Source organism: Mytilus californianus, unplaced genomic scaffold, assembly GCF_021869535.1.
Source record: "Mytilus californianus isolate M0D057914Y unplaced genomic scaffold, xbMytCali1.0.p SCAF_8, whole genome shotgun sequence".
Taxonomy (NCBI): domain Eukaryota; kingdom Metazoa; phylum Mollusca; class Bivalvia; order Mytilida; family Mytilidae; genus Mytilus; species Mytilus californianus.
The window spans coordinates 37,650,665-37,672,910 of NW_026262734.1; the positions used below are offsets into that span (position 1 = coordinate 37,650,665).

The window sequence follows — 22,246 nt, forward strand, 5'->3', positions numbered from 1 at the left end:
TTTGTTAAATTTCTTTACCGATATATTTCGAATACAAAAAAAAATTATAAAGTATTTTTTTTCATTATGTAATTTGTTGATATAACCCGACACCTATATATTCATGTTCTTCAACAAGTCACAGGTGTAACGTAAAAAAAACGATCCAGCAAAGAAATTCCGCTCAAACCAGTACTATGGCCGTCTTCAACTTGCAATGAAGTGTGGAAAAACAATTAAGAAACAACAAATATACTCAACTTCAATATACACAAGAAACTGAAAGTCTCACTAGCAAAAAGGGGAATACACTTTACACATGAATGAATCTAGAGCATTTTCTAATTTTTCATTGAGATTTTTGTAAGTGACAAGAAAGGATGTTCAAATTAATAATCGTAAGTCTTTAGTTTTCTATTTTGTATGTATACTGTTGTTTGTCTGTTAATTTTTAATTAATTTTTTTTTTTTGGGGGGGGGGGGGGGGGTGTCATTGTCAGTTGTGTTTGACTTATGAGTTTCAATATCTCTTTGGTATTTTTCGGCGCTCATTATTTAACAAATTCCTTATAATATGTTTTACTATGACAACGAAAATGATGTCTTTATAACTGTAGATAAAAACCGATCGGAATAACCATTTTTTAACAGCAATTCATAAACTCTTCATCGTTTCATATAAAATGTGCTGCGGTCAAAGCTTACACAAAAAACTACACAAAAATACCTCAATTCTTCGATAAGACATTAGATTAAATACCGATTGCTTTCAATTAACATGTACATATCATAAGCATGCCGGTCGGTTTGGAATTAGACAAGTGTATTTAAAAAAAAATTAGTTTACAAATTAATCATTGATAATTGAAATTTAAAAGGCGTCCATTTTCAGTATTCCTTGAAGAGTAAACTTTTTTTTTATTTCCGTCCTTTAACATGTTAAATCATAGTCTAAAAACATATGTCATATCACCAGCTGACGGTGCAATATATATACATTATTCCCAGATCTCAGGTATACATTTTGATGTTAATTTTTACCAAAGATATGTATCACTTGTTAAAACTTGTTTTAACAGGAATTACTCTCGAATTGACTTCCCTGTAATCTTATAAAATGGTACATGAGCTATTCAGTATAACTTGAAACATGTTGTCTGTCTGTGATTTAATCTATTTTCGTTGGTACCAATTTACTTGGATTGAGGAAATATTTTTTTCGTGGATATTTGATTTCGTGGTTTCGCCATAATCAGAGTACAACCCTAATTAAAGTTTGTACTTCGTTGAACATTTAAATGCGTACTTCATCCTAACCACTGAAATCCGTAAAAAATGATATAATACAAATGTACTTCAGTGTTTGTCGTTTGTTGTTGTATATCATTTGTTTTTTCGTTTATTGTTTTTAACAGAAATCAGGCCGTTTGTTTTCTCGTTTGAATTGTTTTACATTCATCATTTCGTAGCCTTTTATCTCTTACTATGAGGTATGAGTTTTGCTCATTGTTAAAGGCCATACGGTGACCTACAGTCGTTAACTTCTAGGTCATTTGGTCTCTGGTGGAGAGTTGTCTCATTGGCAATCATACCACATCTTCTTACTAGCATATTAAACTATTTTAATTAGAACATGAACACATAGTCCAGTGGCTAAGTCTAATATTTTGGCACGATTGGTAACTTTATGGTAAAAGCATGAAACTTTGCACAGCATTAGGTATGATGCTTATAAACATTTTTGGATATGGAGCCATCTCAAAAATTGCAGAATGGCTGCCAAATTCAAAATGGCCGCCAATAGTCATGAGGCTAAGCCTATATATTGGTATGATTGATCTGTTTATAGTAAAATCATGAAACTTTGCACAGTGCTTGTTATGACGTTAAAAATGTTTTTGGATATGGAGTCATCTAAAACAAATTCCGTAATGGCCGCCAATAGTCAAGAGGTTAAGTCTTATATACTGATATAATTGATAACTTTACAGTAAAAGTCTGAAACATTGCACAGTGTTAGTTGTGATGCTTAAACAATTTTGGATATGGAGCCATCTAATCAAATTCCAAAATGGCCGCCAAATTCGAAATGGTCGACAATAGTCAAGAGGCTATGTTCAATTTATTGGTATAATTGACCACTTTATAGTAAAAGCATGAAACTTTTCACAATGTTAGATATAATGCTAATGAACATTTTTGCATATGGAACCATTATAAAAATCCAAAGAAGATTCTGTACCCCCGTCATTGCTTTCTTTGGTCGATATGATTCAGTTTAGACCTAACATTCCGGATCGTTCATATTCGCAGTCAACATTAACAACGGCAAAGCTTCTGATGAATAGTTGTACAAAGAAACTATCCAACGTCATATGAAAGATCATGAGCCCCCCGTACGTGCTTATTTGGGAATCATGATCCACTGCAAGAATAGAAAATGTAGACACTTTCTTCAAACTAGGACTATCTGTTTCCTATGACAGATTGTTAGAAATTTCTACTTTGTTGGTTAATGATGTTTGTTGTCGTTATATCCAGGAAGGTATTTGTTTGCCCTACCCATCTACTGCAAAATGTATTCACTTCTTCTGCTCTAGACAACATTGATCACATTCCAAGTAGTATATCATCAAAAGATTCATTTCATGGTACCGGTATATCTTTATTCAAACATATTTCGAAAGATATTCAAGGAGTTTTGCAAACATCTGACCAATCTGAAGCTATTTTAAAATGCCAGTCAAAGAAAGTATCATTTTTACTAGAGAGTTATTCAAATCTTCCACCAGCTGTATTGAGATTCCGCAAACCAGATATCCCATTAGCGGAAAGAGAAATATCATTGATACGTCTTCAATCCTAGTTGCATTAAAAGGGGAAGTCAAATGGCTCAAAGATGTTGCGGAAAATTCAAGTATTAAGGCTAAAGTTGAGAAAAACATTTCTTAGTCCGCCTATCATGCTTGATCTTTCCCAGATGGGAATAATCTACCAGCAATGTCTGCCCTTCTACCTCGGGTTTACGATCAGGCTAAATCCGTTGCAATGATACGTCATTCATTAAACTTATTCGTAGCGCTGTAAGAAAGCTTAATCGAGGTAAACCCCCGTTGTTGGTTTTGACCAACCACTTTTCACAGTAGTAAAATTGATATAATGAAACTGGCCTTAGATTTATCGTGAGGAAAACTTTGGCATGATATTCGGCAGACTACACATAGAATGGCTGCGTTCAAAGCCCTTGGTAGTTTAATTGACGATAGTGGATGGACAAGTGTTTTAATAAATGCCCAGGTTATAACATCACCCAGTACAGCAGATTCATTCCTGGAGGCGTCTCATGTTACAAAAACACATAGAGCACACCAAGTTACAGCATGTACACTTTACATTTTATTGCCAAACGCTTACCGCCAGTACACAGATTCTTTGAATGATAATGAGGTAATCTTAGAATCGGAAAAGTGGTGTTTGGAAGATCAAAAGAATCTCCTCATTTAAAATTCTGGTATTTAACCCTGCAATTCTTTATTTTCAAGACTGTATATTGCTTGTCAATCAAGAGATGAAAACATCGCTTAGTCAAAATAGTACGATCCGTCTAAGATAAAAAAAAAAGCTGACCTTCTGTCAAGGTAGTGTTATTTGGGTTAATTGTTTAGTCGCAAATCCTGGTATGCCACCACCAGATTTATTTGGTTGGCAAAAACTTGATGCTACGTGGGTACCATTCTGGTCGGGGCTTGCAGAAGCTGCAATGTCATGTTAAGAGCTCATCCACTGTAAGAAAGGATGTCAAGGGGCATGTAATGCTTGAAGCAGCATTGAAACGCACAGCATTATGTAACTGCTCACTGGACTGTGAGAGAGAAACTGATTGAGACAGTGCTAAATTTCGATTATCCTGCATTTGGATCTTATTTTAATTATCAATAACTTGAATATGTTCTATAAAGTTGTTATGCCAAATAGTTACTTTCGATGCGCCATTTTGAAAAAAAAGAAAATATTTGGCTTGTTTCTATGTAGGGTTTCATACATATTTTTCATTGCTAGTAAATTGAAAGATTTTCTGAAGTCATGTAAATATTAACTATAACTGTGTAAATTTAGACTTGTCAGAGACGCCACTTTGAATTGTATCGGCCATTTTTATTTCATAGTTTATGCCGCTTCTTACAAAAAAAAATAATATGTTGTTTTGTATTTGTATCCAAATAAATGATTCATTATTTTTGTATCATTTTATACAACATTATTTCAAAAACCCGTCAAGTTGTGACATTTTTTACGGCGCCATTTTGAATTTAACGCCATTTTGAAAATATAATCTATAGTTAATTTAATAAATTGTAGGCCCGTGTCTACATCACATTATCAGTTTCACAAATCTGTTAACTTTCTATACCAAATTGATAGTGTAAATATATCAATACATCCAAACTCTGACATTTTTTACCTTGCCTTATTGAATTTGGACGCCATTTTAATTAATAATGTATTTCTAAAGTTGAAGAAATTATAAGAATATCTTAAATGTGTTTCCTTAAATTTTTCATATCTAATGAACTCTTGCATATATGTAAAATTCATCAAGTGTATGATGTTGTTTTACCAGTACCTCATGTCGGCCATCTTTAATTTCGGCGGCCATATTTGAATTTTGTTTTCGTAGCTCCATATATGAATTTTGTTTATACCCCTAAACTTTCACTTTGCCAAGTTTCATGCTTTTACCATAAAGTGATCAATTGTTCTTATATCCGCTTGACTTACAGAACAAATTGATAATAGATCAACTGCAGTAACAAAATGGTGAAAAAGGAATGTTCCATAACACAACGCTTGATCCACCACACTACCTCAACGAAATCAGAAACAAAACACGAATTAGATCAACAATTATTTTACAGGATTACATGGTGAACAATCCCGTTCAGAATAAAGAAAAAACACTATATTTGCTATAAGATTATTGATACACAAAGGGATATTTATAAACAATCATTTTCCCTAAAAATATTTTTGAATAAAACCAACTGGAAGAACACCAGGTTGCAGCTAAAAACCCAGATGCATTTAGATCGGTCATTAAAAATCTTCAAGCTACTTAACTTGCAAGTTTTTGGAGAACTACAGCGTACTTATACAGATACATTTGGCACAGTTGAAGTTTATAGATATATCTCCAATGTTGAATCTTGTTAAGGTTTTAGAAAAAAAAACACGTTGTGTCCTTTCTTATCACTGATTTTTTGTCTTTATTAGATAATACATATTCCTAATGATGCCTACAATTTGTTCATAATTGATAAGAAAATTTGGGTGTTGAGAATATAACTTGCTTTTCTCAAATATGTCCATATCAAATAATAGATCTTCCTTTACCTTATAAAATATATTATTGAGCAAAACATTGTTTTACAGGTAAATATATCAAATGTTAGCCTTTAATAAATATACATAGTATACGTAGCTTTAATACATTAAGAAAGAAAGTGTAACATGGGTAAAGACGCAATTTTCTTTGGACAGTAATGTTTGTTGCTGACTTATGAACACCTAAAATGTATTTTGCAAATAGAATGTAAGTAAATGTATTTCAAACATGTATCTATTCAAATTAGGACTTTTTTATAATTTTTTTTATTAATATCTGGTAAGGATCGACATAGTAATTGTTCTATTAGACTGTTCCATGTTAGGGGAGGGTTGAACGCTCACAAACATGTTCATTATTATGCCTCTCAAAAGCTATGTGCCTGTAATCCAGTGGCTGTTCGCGGCAATAATTGTTTTTTGTTAGTTTCAAGCATTTGTTGAAAGCAGAACGATGACCAGCAGTTGTAAATATCCGGCTTGTCCTTTGATCTTTAGTGGATAGATGTCTAATTGGCAATCATACCACACCTCCTTGGTCTAATTATAGGAACAACGCGATGCACTTATGCATACGGCTCCCTTTGCTTTCTATGTTAAATTCTGCAACTTCAAGCATTCACAAATGTTCTGTTTTAACTTGGATGGAGAGTTGTCTCATTGGCACTCATTTCATGTCAAAACTATACCTTATCCTGACTTGTGAAGGAAAATTCAACTGACCTTTTATTAGCAATTCTACCTGACGATATTGGGATATGGATTATTTGTCAAATCCGGAAATTGTTTTAGAATTAATTTAGCAATTTCATCATCAAAAATTTCGTTTTACTCCCCTTTAGGGACAATTCCTGTATATCAGCGGCAAAACTATCACGTTGATATAAACCATAGGTGTTTCACGAAATGTTAATTCGTAAGTTGAATTAAAAAGATAACTATAGAAATAACCATTAAGGATAGTTTTTTTGTAAATATAGTACAAAGACATTGAACAGAAGATTAATTTGTGTTACAGCAATCAATGTTTGGAAGAAAACTATGAAAGGCTTGAATAACATTTATACATGTATATCAATGCTATGGACAATCGGAGTCGAATTTGGTAATTTGAAAGTAGATTTACGGAATAAGCATATGGTATTTTTGATTTGAAGTACATTTTGTATTTAACTTTTGTTTAGAACTGTTGGACTTATTGTTTGTATTTTGGTTTGTTTGTAGGTTGAAAGGTATTTGGATGATTCGTTCCAACTGAGTTACTCCGATTCGTACCAACCAATTCGTCTCAAGTTACTTTTTAAAGAACAGTGTTTAACCATATGAACTATTAAAAATAACCTTTGCTCAGTTTTGAAGGCCGTACCTTGACCTATAATGGTTTACTTTTATAAATTGTTACTTGGATGGAGAGTTGTCTCATTGGCACTCAAACCACATCTTCTTATATCTATTAGGTTAAAATAAAGTGGCATTCATTTCATGTCAAAACTATACCTTATCCTGACTTGTGAAGGAAAATTCAACTGACCTTTTATTAGCAATTCTACCTGACGGTATTGGGATATGGATTATTTGTCAAATTCGGAAATTGTTTTAGAATTAATTTAGCAATTTCATCATCAGAAATTTCGTTTCACTCCTCATTAGGGACAATCCCTGTATATCAACGACAAAACTATCACGTTGATATAAAACATAGGTGTTTCATGAAATGTCAATTCGTAAGTTGAATTAAAAAGATAACTATAGACATAACCATTAAGGATAGTTTTTTTGTAAATATAGTACAAAGACATTGAACAGAAGATTAATTTGTGTTACAGCAATCAATGTTTTGAAAAATACTATGAAAGGCTTGAATAACATTTATACATGTATATCAATGCTATGGACAATCGGAGTCGAATTTGGTAATTTGAAAGTAGATTTACGGAATAAGCATATGGTATTTTTGATTTGAAGTACATTTTGTATTTAACTTTTGTTTAGAACTGTAGGACTTATTGTTTGTATTTTGGTTTGTTTGTAGGTTGAAAGGTATTTGGATGATTCGTTCCAACTGAGTTACTCCGATTCGTACCAACCAATTCGTCTCAAGTTACTTTTTAAAGAACAGTGTTTAACCATATGAACTATTAAAAATAACCTTTGCTCCGTGTTGAAGGCCGTACCTTGACCTATAATGGTTTACTTTTATAAATTGTTACTTGGATGGAGAGTTGTCTCATTGGCACTCAAACCACATCTTCTTATATCTATTAGGTTAAAATAAAGTGGCATTCATTTCATGTCAAAACTATACCTTATCCTGACTTGTGAAGGAAAATTCAACTGACCTTTTATTAGCAATTCTACCTGACGATATTGGGATATGGATTATTTGTCAAATTCGGAAATTGTTTTAGAATTAATTTAGCAATTTCATCATCAGAAATTTCGTTTCACTCCTCATTAGGGACAATCCCTGTATATCAACGGCAAAACTATCACGTTGATATAAAACATAGGTGTTTCATGAAATGTCAATTCGTAAGTTGAATTAAAAAGATAACTATAGAAATAACCATTAAGGATAGTTTTTTTGTAAATATAGTACAAAGACATTGAACAGAAGATTAATTTGTGTTACAGCAATCAATGTTTTGAAAAATACTATGAAAGGCTTGAATAACATTTATACATGTATATCAATGCTATGGACAATCGGAGTCGAATTTGGTAATTTGAAAGTAGATTTACGGAATAAGCATATGGTATTTTTGATTTGAAGTACATTTTGTATTTAACTTTTGTTTAGAACTGTAGGACTTATTGTTTGTATTTTGGTTTGTTTGTAGGTTGAAAGGTATTTGGATGATTCGTTCCAACTGAGTTACTCCGATTCGTACCAACCAATTCGTCCCAAGTTACTTTTTAAAGAACAGTGTTTAACCATATGAACTATTAAAAATAACCTTTGCTCCGTGTTGAAGGCCGTACCTTGACCTATAATGGTTTACTTTTATAAATTGTTACTTGGATGGAGAGTTGTCTCATTGGCACTCATACCACATCTTCCTATATCTATTTATGCTGTACAAATATATAATTTATATAAAATATATATAAATATTTATTTAGAATTTATTTAGAACTATGGTTTATACTGGGAATGATATATTGACAGTTAAAGTATTTATTCAAGTAAATATTTCATGACAATCTGATAGAAAAAAAAATACTAACACATTTTATATTCAAAGAAATCATTATTTTATTATAATTGCTTTGCTCATGTTGCTTAATTTGTATTTCAATACTATGTCATTTTATGAATGCTTAAAAGAATTTTATGCATTCATCAAATGAATAAACCTCTTAGTACTCAGCTTGGGTGGAAGCTTGGGTCATAAATGTTTGTAAATAATCAATTGAAACTATTAAGTGTACTATGTGTTTTTCAATGCGCATCGTTACTATTCATTAGCACTGGTATGTTTTACAATATAAAATTTTACTCAGTTTCCATGTACGAAACCGAAAATGTTACTCAAAAGAAAGAAGGAAAACAAAAGAATTAAAAAAGAGGGAGGAAAGATACCAAAGGGACAGTCAAACTCATAGATCGAAAACAAACTGACAACGCCATGGCCAAAAATAAAAAGACAAACAAACAAATAAAAATTTGGGCATGGAGGTGTGGAATTCTAAAACCTAGTACCAACATTAGCTATGTATGTTAGAAGTGTACACCAGTGGGTGAAACTACCACCTCAATCGACAACGGTGACCTTGGTTACTTGTTATTGTATTTTGCTTTATATCTATATGTGCCAATGCTATGCATATCAAATGAAATTATAATCATCAAACTTAGTTTTAATGCATAAGACAGATTATCTCAAATTATCATACAGGTTGACACGAGGAAAACACAAAGACAACAAAAAAATGTATGGCTAAATAAACAAATATACTTCACACAATTCTTCGTTTTTCAACACATTGTTTGTTAAAACCCAACCATAACTGCCTTCATAATTTTTTTTTTTGAAATATGTACTTTTTACCATGAAATATACAGAAAAAAAGGACGTGAAATTACTTTTGCCATGCACTGTACACTGATCTATACAAAAACTGTAATACATGGAGACATATTTATACATTTAAAAAAGTAGGAACAAATTGTTTAGTCCCATAAAAATAATGAACAAAATCAGGTACGAGTTGACCAAATCTGGGACGAATTGGCTTGGAACAAATTGACTAGCATTCTGTTGAAACAATAATACATAAAGTTGCAACTTGACAATTAGTTAATATGCCCAAGTTATAGAATTGTGATAATATTAAAATAAAAGGCATGGATAAATAATTAAACAGTGTCAAAATGCTAAGGCTTTAATTAAATCTTTATTTGGGTAAGTTGATGCAAGTATACAATCTGTATTGTTTCTTAGACAGTTAAAGACACATAATGTTTAAAAAGAAATTATTTTATAATACATGTGTAAATTTTTTTTTTAAATATATTTTTAGGACATGTGTAAATATGTTAATTCTGAGCTATAAACATCAATTAGTTCGTACATTTTTCTGAATATGCTTGAACAAAAATTTCAAACAAGTATACTTTACTGTGGGTCAATACATTAATGACTAGTACTGTTGGTTATATTAATAATCTAGAATCTTCATAGCTTATAACAGTACAGAACTTGCTATACTGACTTCTGCTTTAATTAATTTCATTCTATGATCTATTTCTAGCAAAAAAAAACACATAAAGCTTTTTCCAAACACTATTTCACTGAATTCAAGCTCGAATTGTACTGGTAGTAACATATACTTTATACAATGAAAACTTCAAATGGATGATACAAATGACCAAAATGAGACTCTTTCCATTACTACTAGATCTAATTTGTTAATATCTACTAAACTAACAATGTTCTTACCTATATGTTTTATTTTTACCAGGGATTGTTCATTTAATATAAAAAAGGAGTCCAAACATAAAATATAATTGCGAATTTAGCCCCCTTTTTTTTCTGCAGGTTGCAAAAGGGGTGTTTTAATTAAAAAAACATACTTATATGTAATAACATGGATCAACAAGAGCCATTTATATATCTCCTAGCTAAACAACTTGCTAAATTGGATGAAAATTTCATTTCAAGTGCATTTTGGAATTCTTATATACGTAAATACATATATACAAAAGCTTTTTTTTACTATAAACCATTCATAATATATATGTTTCGTAGATTTCAGTCTAAAACAATGCAAAAATAGAAAATTTGAGTAAATTCTTAAAGGGGCATTCGCTACGATTTAGACAAAAAATTGGAAATACGTTTCTTTTTGTTTTAAGTATTAATAAAATCGTAAATTTGAAATAATATTTCATTATACATTGTTAGAAGCAGTCAGTTTGGCCCAAATTTGTCAAAATAAGCTAAAAAAAAACATCGCTTATGTATTATTGACTTGCAAGTGAACAATTTAACCTCATTGAATCCGTATTCATGTTACCTTCAGTTTAACCTCTTAGCTATAGATAAGTTACGCGTGTAGTAGGCATGTCAAGCTATTAAAAGGAAAACAATGTCAACATTGAAAGTGAAACAAGGATGAACCAATTGGTTGACTGATTCGATCCACAAAAAGTCATTCTTATACAGGTAAAAACGATAATCAACATATTTTTTTAACCTATAATATGAAATCAAACAGACATTAAAGACAATGCACATGTTTGATATCTATTTAAATTTATATTTATGTTTATATCGGGTTTTATGACCGTCGGCTGTCTTTGGAGGTCATCTCAATGGTTAATTAGAAAGCGTTTATATTAAATTCACACGAAATTTGATACACTTGATGGAGTCCATGCATTTTTAATTGTTTATTTTAGACTTTTTGTGATTTGGATACAAGTGATGTAATAAATCAAATATGAGCATTTTAGTCAAATTGATGAACATGAATTTGACAGCAAATGCCTCTCTAAGTGTATGCATGCTAACTGACTAAAAAAAGCTAAAATACCCTATTGTACTGTAATTTTATATCATCATAATTTTCATAAAAAAAGTTGATGTAACATGATTACCTACAACAAATGTGACAAATTTTCACTCTAAATGGGTTTTTTTTATTACTAAAATTGAATATTCACATGCTTTTCAGTAATAGGAATATTAGTATAACACCACTAATTCATCGCCCTATTGCTTTCGATGTTAAATTCTGCAATTTCAAGCATTCATTACTATTTTGTCTCAAGTTAAAATACAGTGGAAATCATTTCATATAAAAACTCTACATTATCATGACTTGTGCTGAAAAATTCAACATACCTTTGCTTGCATATTAGAGCGCACTGGTTCCCGGAAGTTTGGTAGTATAAAAACATGTACTTCTGATCTGAGCAACAGAAACTTTTAACAACGTTTATACAGTGATCCCAAGTCCTTAATATTTCATTTGATACGAAAATTATCAATTTCTTTACTTATTGACAAAGTTACAGCTATGCTTCGAAACTATTTTGTTTGAAATATGTACTACTTTCTTTTATGTTGTTTTTAACAAGGCCCGAATTAGTGGTTTGCTAATTTATATAGCCGAATTTTCAGTATAACACTACAGGTCAAGATTTATAATTATATACAAATAAAATGCTCCACATGGCGCAGCTTCATTCGACCGCAGAGGTCAAACCCGGAACAGTAGGGGCAAGTATGGACACAACATTCAAGTTTGATGCAGCTCTGAATTTGGATTCTGATTAAATATTTGATACAGCAAAGGTTTCTGACACAGAATAAATGTTGTCTGAGAACTTAAAAATTTGAAAAAGTTGAAGCAATTTTGGACCTTTTGGACCTCAATGTGGACCAGTTTAATAACGGGGCCCAAAATCCTAAAACTTAATACACGGTTAGATTCAGCACATCAAAGAACTCTAAGAATTAATTTTTTGTTAAAATCAAACTTTAACCCTGCCACATTCCAGGATTTTTTTTCGCACATCAACATGTTAAACTATTTTTACATCAAGCTTTTATAGCCTGCTGTACTAGTCGTTTGCTACTTAAGGAGGGAAATGATAACATTAAATGGAAGTTTTGTTTTTATTTCAACTTATTTCTATTTTTACTATTTACCAGAACGTTTTTCCGTGAATCCATAATTGATAGCGTCCTTGCTAAAATGGGAAAAACATTGAGAAGATCTAGTTTTCAGTGTTTACAGGGGAGGTAATATTTTGTCACTAGATTTCCCACTCCCATTGTTGAGTCAATTTCAAAAGCTAAGATGTCCATTATAAACAAGCTTAAAGAAATGCAGAAGTCAGCTTTATGTAAACTATCTGACATACAGAGGTCAGTTGTATTAAAGATAAAGAGCGATTGTGAAGAAGCTGAACAATTTTCTAAATTGGTCCATGAGTACAACCAACAGATGGACTTTCTGTTAAAGAATGGTTTAGAAAATCAAATCTTTGTTCTTCTGCAAGCACTAAAAGTGGTTCTCGTTGATGAAAACAAAAATATAAAGAACTTCATTGCAAAATTACAGGAACCTAGTTTGTCATATAAAGAAACACCGATTTTTGCCTCGGATCAAGATGTTTGGTCAACAGAAATATCATCAGAACCTCGTTCTGTTGAGTACAAGGGAATAAAGCATCATCTTCACCATGAAATACAAGTTATCGCTGACGTAGAAGTACAAAGACAGCGGCATCTCTGGAATAGTCTTCATTGACCAAAACAAGATTGCAGTTTGTTCAAACGAATCCATTCAGTTTTATGTTTATGAAGGAGGTACAACTGGATGATCAATGTCAGGAATGTACTCCATGGGGTCTTGCATATGACAGCAACACCCAGACCATAGCAGTGAACCTCAGCAACTGCAAATTACAATTAATCGACAATTTAATAGCAGCTCCTGCAGTAGATCTATCAGGAGGAGCAAATAGTGACGTGTCATGGGTTATAGATAAAATGTATGTTGGGGGAGATGGTAAAATATATGTTTGAAACAACAGTATGCAAGAAATACATTTATACGATGTAGGCACAAGTCAAATATTTTTATACATTTTACAAATGATAAACTTTATTTATCTGAGTATTTCAAAAATAATGTATACTGCATGAAAGAAGATGGTACCAATATTTTCACCTTCACCTCTGAGGATTTAGATGGACCCGATGGTATCACAAGTGATGGGAGTGGAAAAATTTATGTGGTAGAAAGATCTTCAAACAACATTCTGCGATTATCATCATATGGAACATCCAGTGAAGTGGTGTTGAAGGAGGAAGATGGACTGAATGAACCTATTGCAATTTGTTTTAGCAAATATTACAAGACGTTGTTGGTGTCCAATAACAAGGGAATGTCAATATCAGTATTTGATTGCGTATATTAACTATTGAAAGCTTAATTTTACAATGTTCATCATTGAATTTTAATTAAATAGTTTTCATAACGGCAAATAATTCCATATTTTGAGTTAAAAAAAAACACTTATAAATAGCTTACAAACCTTTATTTTAATCAATTTATATATCTTTCATTATTTTGTGATATGAATATAAACAAATATGAAAAAAGTTTATTAATATCTGTGAACACAGCAAGTTTCTAATATGCTGCAAAATTATTTCTTAATGCAATTTCTAGGTGTATCAACTTAAACTCGGTATATTTTAGTGATCGCATGCATTAGTATATTTCAACAGCTAATTACATCTTTTAAACTTATTGTATGTTGTGTACTCTGTGAACAAAGCCAAAGTAGTAAACAAAAGAAAATAATCCACAATTTAAGCACGTTTGAGTTCTTTTCACAATGCAACTGCTAATAAGTATTTACATATCTATAAATTTGGTATTTGAAGTCTAATTGTGTCATTAAATGAAAAACATCTTACCAGGCTGTCAGTTCAAGTGAGACATTGCACTGTTGTCTAAGAGTTAAAACAAACAGGACATGATCGTGACGTTAAATACCAGTTAGTTGGCCTAACATGTATCTGTAATATAAATAAGCTGTTGACACAGAGATATGTCTCGCCTGTCGGCAGAAAATTCGAAAAAACACAATCTGATGGACAGCTACATTGCTAATCAATTGAAAGTCGCTAGACTATGACTATAAGAGACAGGGCCTCGAAATAGTCGTCAAACTAATATGTACTGATAGTAATGTAACTTTATATAATATATCATTGATCTATCACAAATCGTTCCTATTAAACTGACTTAATCAGAAAACTTAACATTGAAAATTTCTTATTAATTGAAAGTCGATGGACCTTGACCTCGGAGGCAGGGCCTCGAAATAGTCGTCAAATCGAAATAGTCGTCAAACTGATATGGACTGGTAGTAATGCAACTGTATACAAAATATCTATCACAAGTAGCTCCTATCAAGCTAACTTTAGCAGAAACTAAAAATTGCTAAATAATTCAGTCACTCGACCATGACCTAGGGGACAGGGCCTCAAAATAGTCGTCAAACTGATGGTAATGCAACCTTATAGAAAATATCAATGATATATCACAAGTTGTTCCTATCAAACTAACTTAAGCAGAAAGCTTAACAATTGTTGACGCATCCTCCACGTATCCGCCGTCGGAAAAGCAACACCTATGTTTCGTTTTCCACGACTTTCGTCGCAGGCGAAACAAAAATCATGGAAACATTTTTCTCATATCTGAGAACACAGCACATTTCTAATATGTTTCAAAATTATCGTTATTCCTTAACGAAATTTGTAGGTATATCAACTTTAAACGGATGTCAAGTTGGTTCAATATTCAACATTCAACATGCAAAATCTTTTATTCTTAAACATTTTTTTTAAACATTCAACATTCGTTTTTAAGCATTCAACATTCAAATTTTGTTCATTTGTTTTCAATATTTTTTTTTCAACATTCGTTTTCAACTTTCAAAATTCGTTTTTCAACATTCAACATTTGCTTTCAACATTCAACATTCAAAATGTGTTTTCATTTTTTTTTTTTCAACATTCGATTTCAACATTCATCATTTATTTTCAACATTCAACATCGTTTTTCAACATTCAACATTCGTATTAAACATTCAAAGAGTGAAAATCATGGAGTGGAAACGACACGGTGAGGTGTGGGCTACCAAGTGAGCAGTAACAAATCAGTAGTTAAAGAAAAAAAAAACAATACCATGTTTGGATCGATCGAAAAATGAACAAACAATCACCAGTCCACAAAACATTACACAGAAAACAGGATAAGCAGTATCTTTTCCACCAGTAACACCCGTGGTGCTACTTATGGCAAATTTAAACTCCGGTTATAAATCGCATTCGGTGATGTCCCGATCTAGACAAGGATAATGGAATAGTGGTAACAGTTTCTACATGGATTGAGTTGAACGATCTCTTTATATGTGTATCCAAGTTATGACGAATTTCTTCTTGGGATATATTCTTTATATTACATTGTTTACTATTCACTTTTTCTTTTTCAGTCATCTTTTAATTAAAAGTTTTTACAGTTCTTCCATAGTATATGCCAATTTCATACATTATTTTCTGTCATGTTATCTAGAAAAGCAATATTCTGATGTGCCCAAAGACTGTCTAAATGTTTTTCCGATATATTTCGGACACACCAAATTGAGAAAGTGTTATTTTCATGATGTAACTTGTAGCCGAAAGCTATGGTCTTCAACAACTCACAGATGTAGCGTCAAAAAACCTATCCGGCAAAGAAATTTCGCTCAAACCAGTACTCTAGCTGCCTTCAATTTACAGTGAGGTGTTTGTTCCGTGTTTAAGGCATCACTGTGACTTTAAGATGAAAAACAAGCTGCACCTCTGCTTTGGAGTTTGTCAAGTGAATGTTTCTTTTGTCATGAATGGAGAAAATTAGGAAACACCAAATATACTCAACTTCAATATACAAAAAAATAAAGTCTCACTGATGAAAAGGAATAAATATATAAACCATGTCTAGTAAAGACATCGAATCAAATGTCGGCTGGTCTTTAATCAACATGTATACGTAACAAACATAACAGCCGGTTAGGAATTCACAAGACTACTGTTTTTTTAAAATATGATTTTGCAAATTAATCACTGCTATGAAATCGGTGAGACGTCTATTTTTCAGTATTCATTAACATTTTTCTCGATTTCCGTCCTGTAAGTATAGATATGTCTAAAAATAGAATTCATATCACCAGTTGTAGGTGCAATTAAAATCTAATGAGTGCATTACTATTACCAACAGTCACGTGGACTTTTTGTTTATACAGAAGACCCAGGACTTTCTAAAGACCAGCAAATTTACAGCAAAGATCGCGGCAAAGGTATTCAAAGCTGATAATGCAGCACTACGCTACCAATACATTATTCCCATATTACAGGTGAACATTTTGGTGTTAATTTTTTACCAAAGATATGTATCACTTATTTAAACTTGTTGTTATACACACGTGACACAATGTGTGGTCGATTTTACTTCCCTTTAATATCATGGGTACCAGTTTTCGTGGATTTGAAAAAGATTGTTTTTCGCGGACATTTGATTTCGTGGTTTTGCCATTTAAATTCGTAGTTAACTCTAACCAACAAAATCCTCTAAAATTTGTATACCACGAATAATAATCAATCCACAGTAAAAGAACCACTGCAGTTTAGATTGGAATGTCTTATTGTGGACTGACCCTGCGAGCTAGCACGTTTAAAATCTGACTCGGTGCGACAGTCTAGTGCAAAACAGGTTAAGTTCAATTTCATTAACATGTCTGCATTCTGAATATACATGTAAAGTATAAAAGTACAGAGACAAGCAAATTGATTTTTTTTTCAACAAAGTTTCTGTATTATTTTAGATTATTTTCCTTTAATTAAAGTATTCTTGGTCCAACCCATACAATTTTACTGAGCAATTAAGCTTAAGGCTACTGAATTAAGGTCAAAACATTAAAATATCTTTAATTACAACATGAAGACTGAACAAATAGATAAATAGAACAACTGCAGTAACAAAATGATGAAAAAAATTGCCAATAAAACCACGATTAATCCGACACACCTCCTCACTGAAATCAAAAACAAAAAACGATTTATAAATTACAGAACTATATATTAACAATCAACTATAAGGGCTATAAGACTATTGACACAAACAGAAAAATTTACAAACAATCATTTTTCCCTCGAGCTGTTTTTGAGTGAAACCAGCTTGAAGAATACAGGTTGCGTCTAGCAGTTCAGAAGCTTTTAGATCGCCCCTTAAAAAAATCAGAAAGCTACATTCTTTTTCATTTCCTGTTCACATACCAATATTTTAGGAACTACAGCGTACTTCTACGGATACAGATACCACAGCTGATGTTTATAAAGTTATATCCCATGTAAAATTTTGTAAACGTTAAAGGAAAACACATTTTGTGTCCCTACTAACCATTGCCTTTTTTGTCATTATTAAAGAGTAAATATTCCTAATGATATTTACATTTTCCTCCAATTGTTCTTAATGGATAATAATTTGGGTGTTGAGAATACACCTTGATTTTCCAAAGGATTTGTAAAGCGAGAGTATGCAAATCCTTGGTTTTCCCTTTTATGTCAAAATCAAATTACAGTTTTGAAAGATATTCCTTTAACTTATAAAATGTACCATTGAGCAACCCATTGTATTATAAGACAAAGATATCAAATTTTACTACATGAAAAAAACAATTTTTGTTGGCGTATTTGTAAGAATTTGTTGTATGTTTGTTAGAATTTTTTAGTCAGTTGTGTTGTATGTCTGTATGTGTGTTTACATAGTTTTGGCTGCTGGATCCCAATTATTGTCACATTAACCTTTTATGTCTGTTTTGGTTGCTCACCCAATTTTGTCAATATAACGGAACTATAAACAACTGTCATACAAATGGGGGGTTTAGCTAGCTATAAAACCAGATTTACCATTATTTTCTTCGTAAATGCATGTACCAAGTTAGGAAGGAAACTTGTCAGTTGTTTTCACTCGTTCCGTTGGTTGATAGATAACGTTTGATTTTGTCAGCTTTTATGGACTCCCCTCTTTTTAATTTACCTTGGAATCGAGTAATGGTGTTATATCTTTTGTTTAGCCTTAAATAAATACAGCAAGTACATGTAGCTTGATTGCACACCTAAAATGTATTTTCCAAATTAGCTGCACATGTCAAAATGTAGGTATATTATATTTTCTAATAATAAGAACATAGTCTAGCTTATTTTCAACTGATTTTTTACAAATTGTTCTACTGATGTACTGTTACATGACTGTCCAAGATAAGGGGGATGGCTGAATACTCACAAATAAGTTTAACCACGCCACATTCCTAATATGCCTTTCCAAAGTCAGGAAATAAATCCAGTAATCCTCGTTTGCACCTTGCAATAATTGCTTTTCGTTTATTGTTTTGAGGTAGATTCACTGTAAACCGCCATCTTGGATTGTACAATAGGAGTACACAATCGGTCTAGTTCTTTGCCTAAATCTGCAAATTTTGAGACAGATTTGCAATTTATGTGTAAGACTGTTTATTTGTATGAAGAAAAATAAGTGATTAATTGCATTATCAAAAATGTTTAAACAAATACTAACTATTTGTGTTTTTTAGAAACAATTTTTCATCTTAGCCATTTAAGGGGAGATAACTCTTATTTATACTGGAATGATAGTGAAATTTTCCTTTTTCAATTGTAGCAAGAAAACAAGTTTGGTGACACCATTTTTTCTTTTTATTTTCTTAAAGCATATTATAAAACCTATCTTCTCATATTTTATTTCAAAATTCTATATCACAGATTTCTTTTTATTCACAAAAATGAGTTTTTTCATTAACAATCTATGCAAATTTGGGCAATTTTGCACGACCTGTAGCTTGAACAATAGCACGGTGACCCACACTTTTTATTATTTTTTTGAAAAAGCATAGTAAAATCTTCGTTTTAGTAAAGTATAAGAAAATTCTTTCTGAGAAAATATATACCGATGATCCGCCTTAAGCATAACTCAGGAAATTGTTTTGCTAATAGCTTAATGTCGTACGATGTTATGGAATTGTTCACAGCCTTGTCCGTTTGTGTTTTGTGGATATTTGTCTCATTGGCAATCATAGAGGGGCGGTAGGAGGGGTGTCATCCCGAATTCCCGAAAAAATAAAGTATTCTTTCCCGGATCCCGAAAAGGGTCCTTCCGCCCCTCATCATACCACATCTCTTTTAGTTCTAAATAGTTGAATGTCTCTTATTATACAACACAACAGGTTTATATGATAAGCAAATACAAAATATTGTTTTTTTTTATTATATACTTAGTATTTACGCCAAGTTGTCGTTAAATGAAATAGGACACCCGGCATTTATATAATGCTTTTCAATAACATATGATCAAAATCGCTGAAAGACCCCCTCCTAAATTATTGAAAACTATTATTTTACATTGACAATAATATCTTGGTGTAAATTAGATACACCCATTCGAGCTAACGTCATCAATGTGTATCTAATACATACATGCACTGTGAAGATGAGTGTCAACAGTATATATCAATCAATGTTAATAATTTGATTATCATGGTTTATCTATATTTCCAGATATGTCTTCGAGCTCGTTCTGTGCTCCTTGTGCAAGGATTGACAATAGTTCAGCATCTATAAACTATTGCATGGATTGTGAAGAAACACTTTGTCAAGACTGTGTTAGGGCACACAAAACCATTAAAATATTGATGGCTCATCACCTAATAGACTTGGAGGCAGTAGTAGTAATGCCTATAAAAGTAATGTCTTCTCAAAAGCAATGTGAAACACATTCAGACTTCATTTTGGACTACTATTGTACATACCATGACTCTCTGCTGTCATAGCTGCATACCTATAGAGCATCGTAGTTGTGATAAAGTTTTGACTCTCAAAGAAGCTTCCAGAGATACAAAAATATCCGCCCTTTTTTCCGATATAACAGATGGGTTAAATCAAATGTTCTTAACAACAGAAGATGTAATAAAGAATAGAGGAAATATTATTCAAAAGGTTGAAGATGAAGGATCTTCCATTGTAAAATCAATTTCAAATGCTAAGGTTTCTATTATAAAAGAACTTGAAGAAATGGAAAAGTCAGCATTATCGAAACTCTCTGACCTGCAAGGTACATTGGTAGTAAATCTGAAGAGCGAGTGTTCTAAAGCTGAACAAATAAATAAATTGGTTCATGAGTATCACAAGCAGTTAGAGTTTCTGTCCACGAATGGTTCAAATAAGCAAATTTTTGTTCTTTTGCAAGAACTGAAAGTGGTTCTCTCAGATGAAAACCGTAATATGAAGGTCTTCATTGAAAATTTACAGGAACCTAGTTAGGAGTAAGGAGGTACAGCTTGAAGCTCCTTGTAAGCCATGGGGACTTGCATATAACAGCACAACACAGAAGTTAGTTGTCAACCTAAGCAATAACAAAGTACAAATCATTGAAAATTTTAAAGCAGCCCCTGCATTAAAAGTAGCACTTGGAGCAAGGTACGACGTTTCATGGCCCAATGATAAGATGTATGTTGGTGGACATGGTAAAATATATATTCTTGATAGCAATTTGCAAGAAATACAATCATACAATGTAGGGGAAGAAGATATATTTTATATACATTATAGAGATGAAAAGCTTTATCTATCTGAATTTAACAAAAATAATGTATATTGCATCAAAGAGGATGGTACTGTTATTTTCACCTTCACCTCAAAGAACTTAAAGGGACCAAATGGGATTACAAGTGATGGGGTTGGAAATATCTATGTAGTAGGACGATATTCGAACAACATTCATAGATTATCTTCAGATGGTACATCCAGTGAAGTGGTTCTGAAGGAAGAAGATGGACTGAATGAACCTATTACAATATGTTTTAGCAAAAATTACAAGAAGTTGTTGGTGTCAAAACATAAGGGATTGTCTATATCAGTATTTGATTGTGTGTATTAATAACTGAAAGCTTACATTGACAATGTTCATCACTGAATTTTAATTAAACAGTTTTAACAACATCAATTAATTCCAAATTTAAAAAAAAACAAGAAATGAGTTGTCAAATTGACAGCCAACGGGGTTTTTTGCTATCAATGACCGTAACTCCTAAACATCAAAAGGGTATATCCGCAATATCGAAATTGCCCAATTTGTCATTTGGAACAACATATTCAAATTTGACATGCATTGGTTGAACAGACAACCACAGGCTTGCCCATCTGCTATTTTAATAACCAGATTTGTCATTTGGCATGGTCCATATTTTAGCATGGAATCTCTAATATTACAGAGGAAAATAAAAATAAATAGCAGGTGCACAATTTCATGTCCTGTAGAAGAATCTGTACAATATTGGCTGTTTTTGTCAAGCTGTTTTGAAAGAGTTGCAAATAAACGAACAAGTATAATGAGAAATAGAAATGGAAAAGTCCATGTTAAGATAGGGAAAGCAAAAAATAATTCAGATCAATATCTTGTGCTATCTCATAGAAGAACTATTTTCTTTGAAGTGCTGATAAATTAAAGTTTAAAATTATTTCCTACAATAATTTTTTTCACTGCCATGAAAATGGTACATTTTATGGGGATGTTTAAATGCCAAAAAAAAAATTCAGGAAAAAAATTATGTATGTCTGGTAAATCCACAATCCTGTGGTCTACTTTCTGGTGCTGTCTTACGGCAAGTAATTTATTTATTTCTATTGAATTTGTATATATTTCTTGTTGATATTAAAACATGCTGTCACCAAAGATTTTCATTCTAAATCTTATTCCTAACTGTCAAATGAAAGTTGAAAAAGACATTTCAGTCTTTCAGTAAACA

The 22,246-nt window shown here is 31.9% G+C and overlaps 1 long non-coding RNA gene across 1 annotated transcript; it reads left to right on the forward strand.

Moving 5' to 3' along the window:
- Nucleotides 1-16,671: 16,671 nt before the first annotated feature.
- On the forward strand, nucleotides 16,672-21,444 carry LOC127710741 (uncharacterized). The gene is made up of 2 exons (XR_007986309.1): nucleotides 16,672-16,729; nucleotides 20,001-21,444. It is a non-coding gene; the product is annotated as an uncharacterized LOC127710741 (long non-coding RNA).
- The last annotated feature ends 802 nt before the right edge of the window (nucleotides 21,445-22,246 follow it).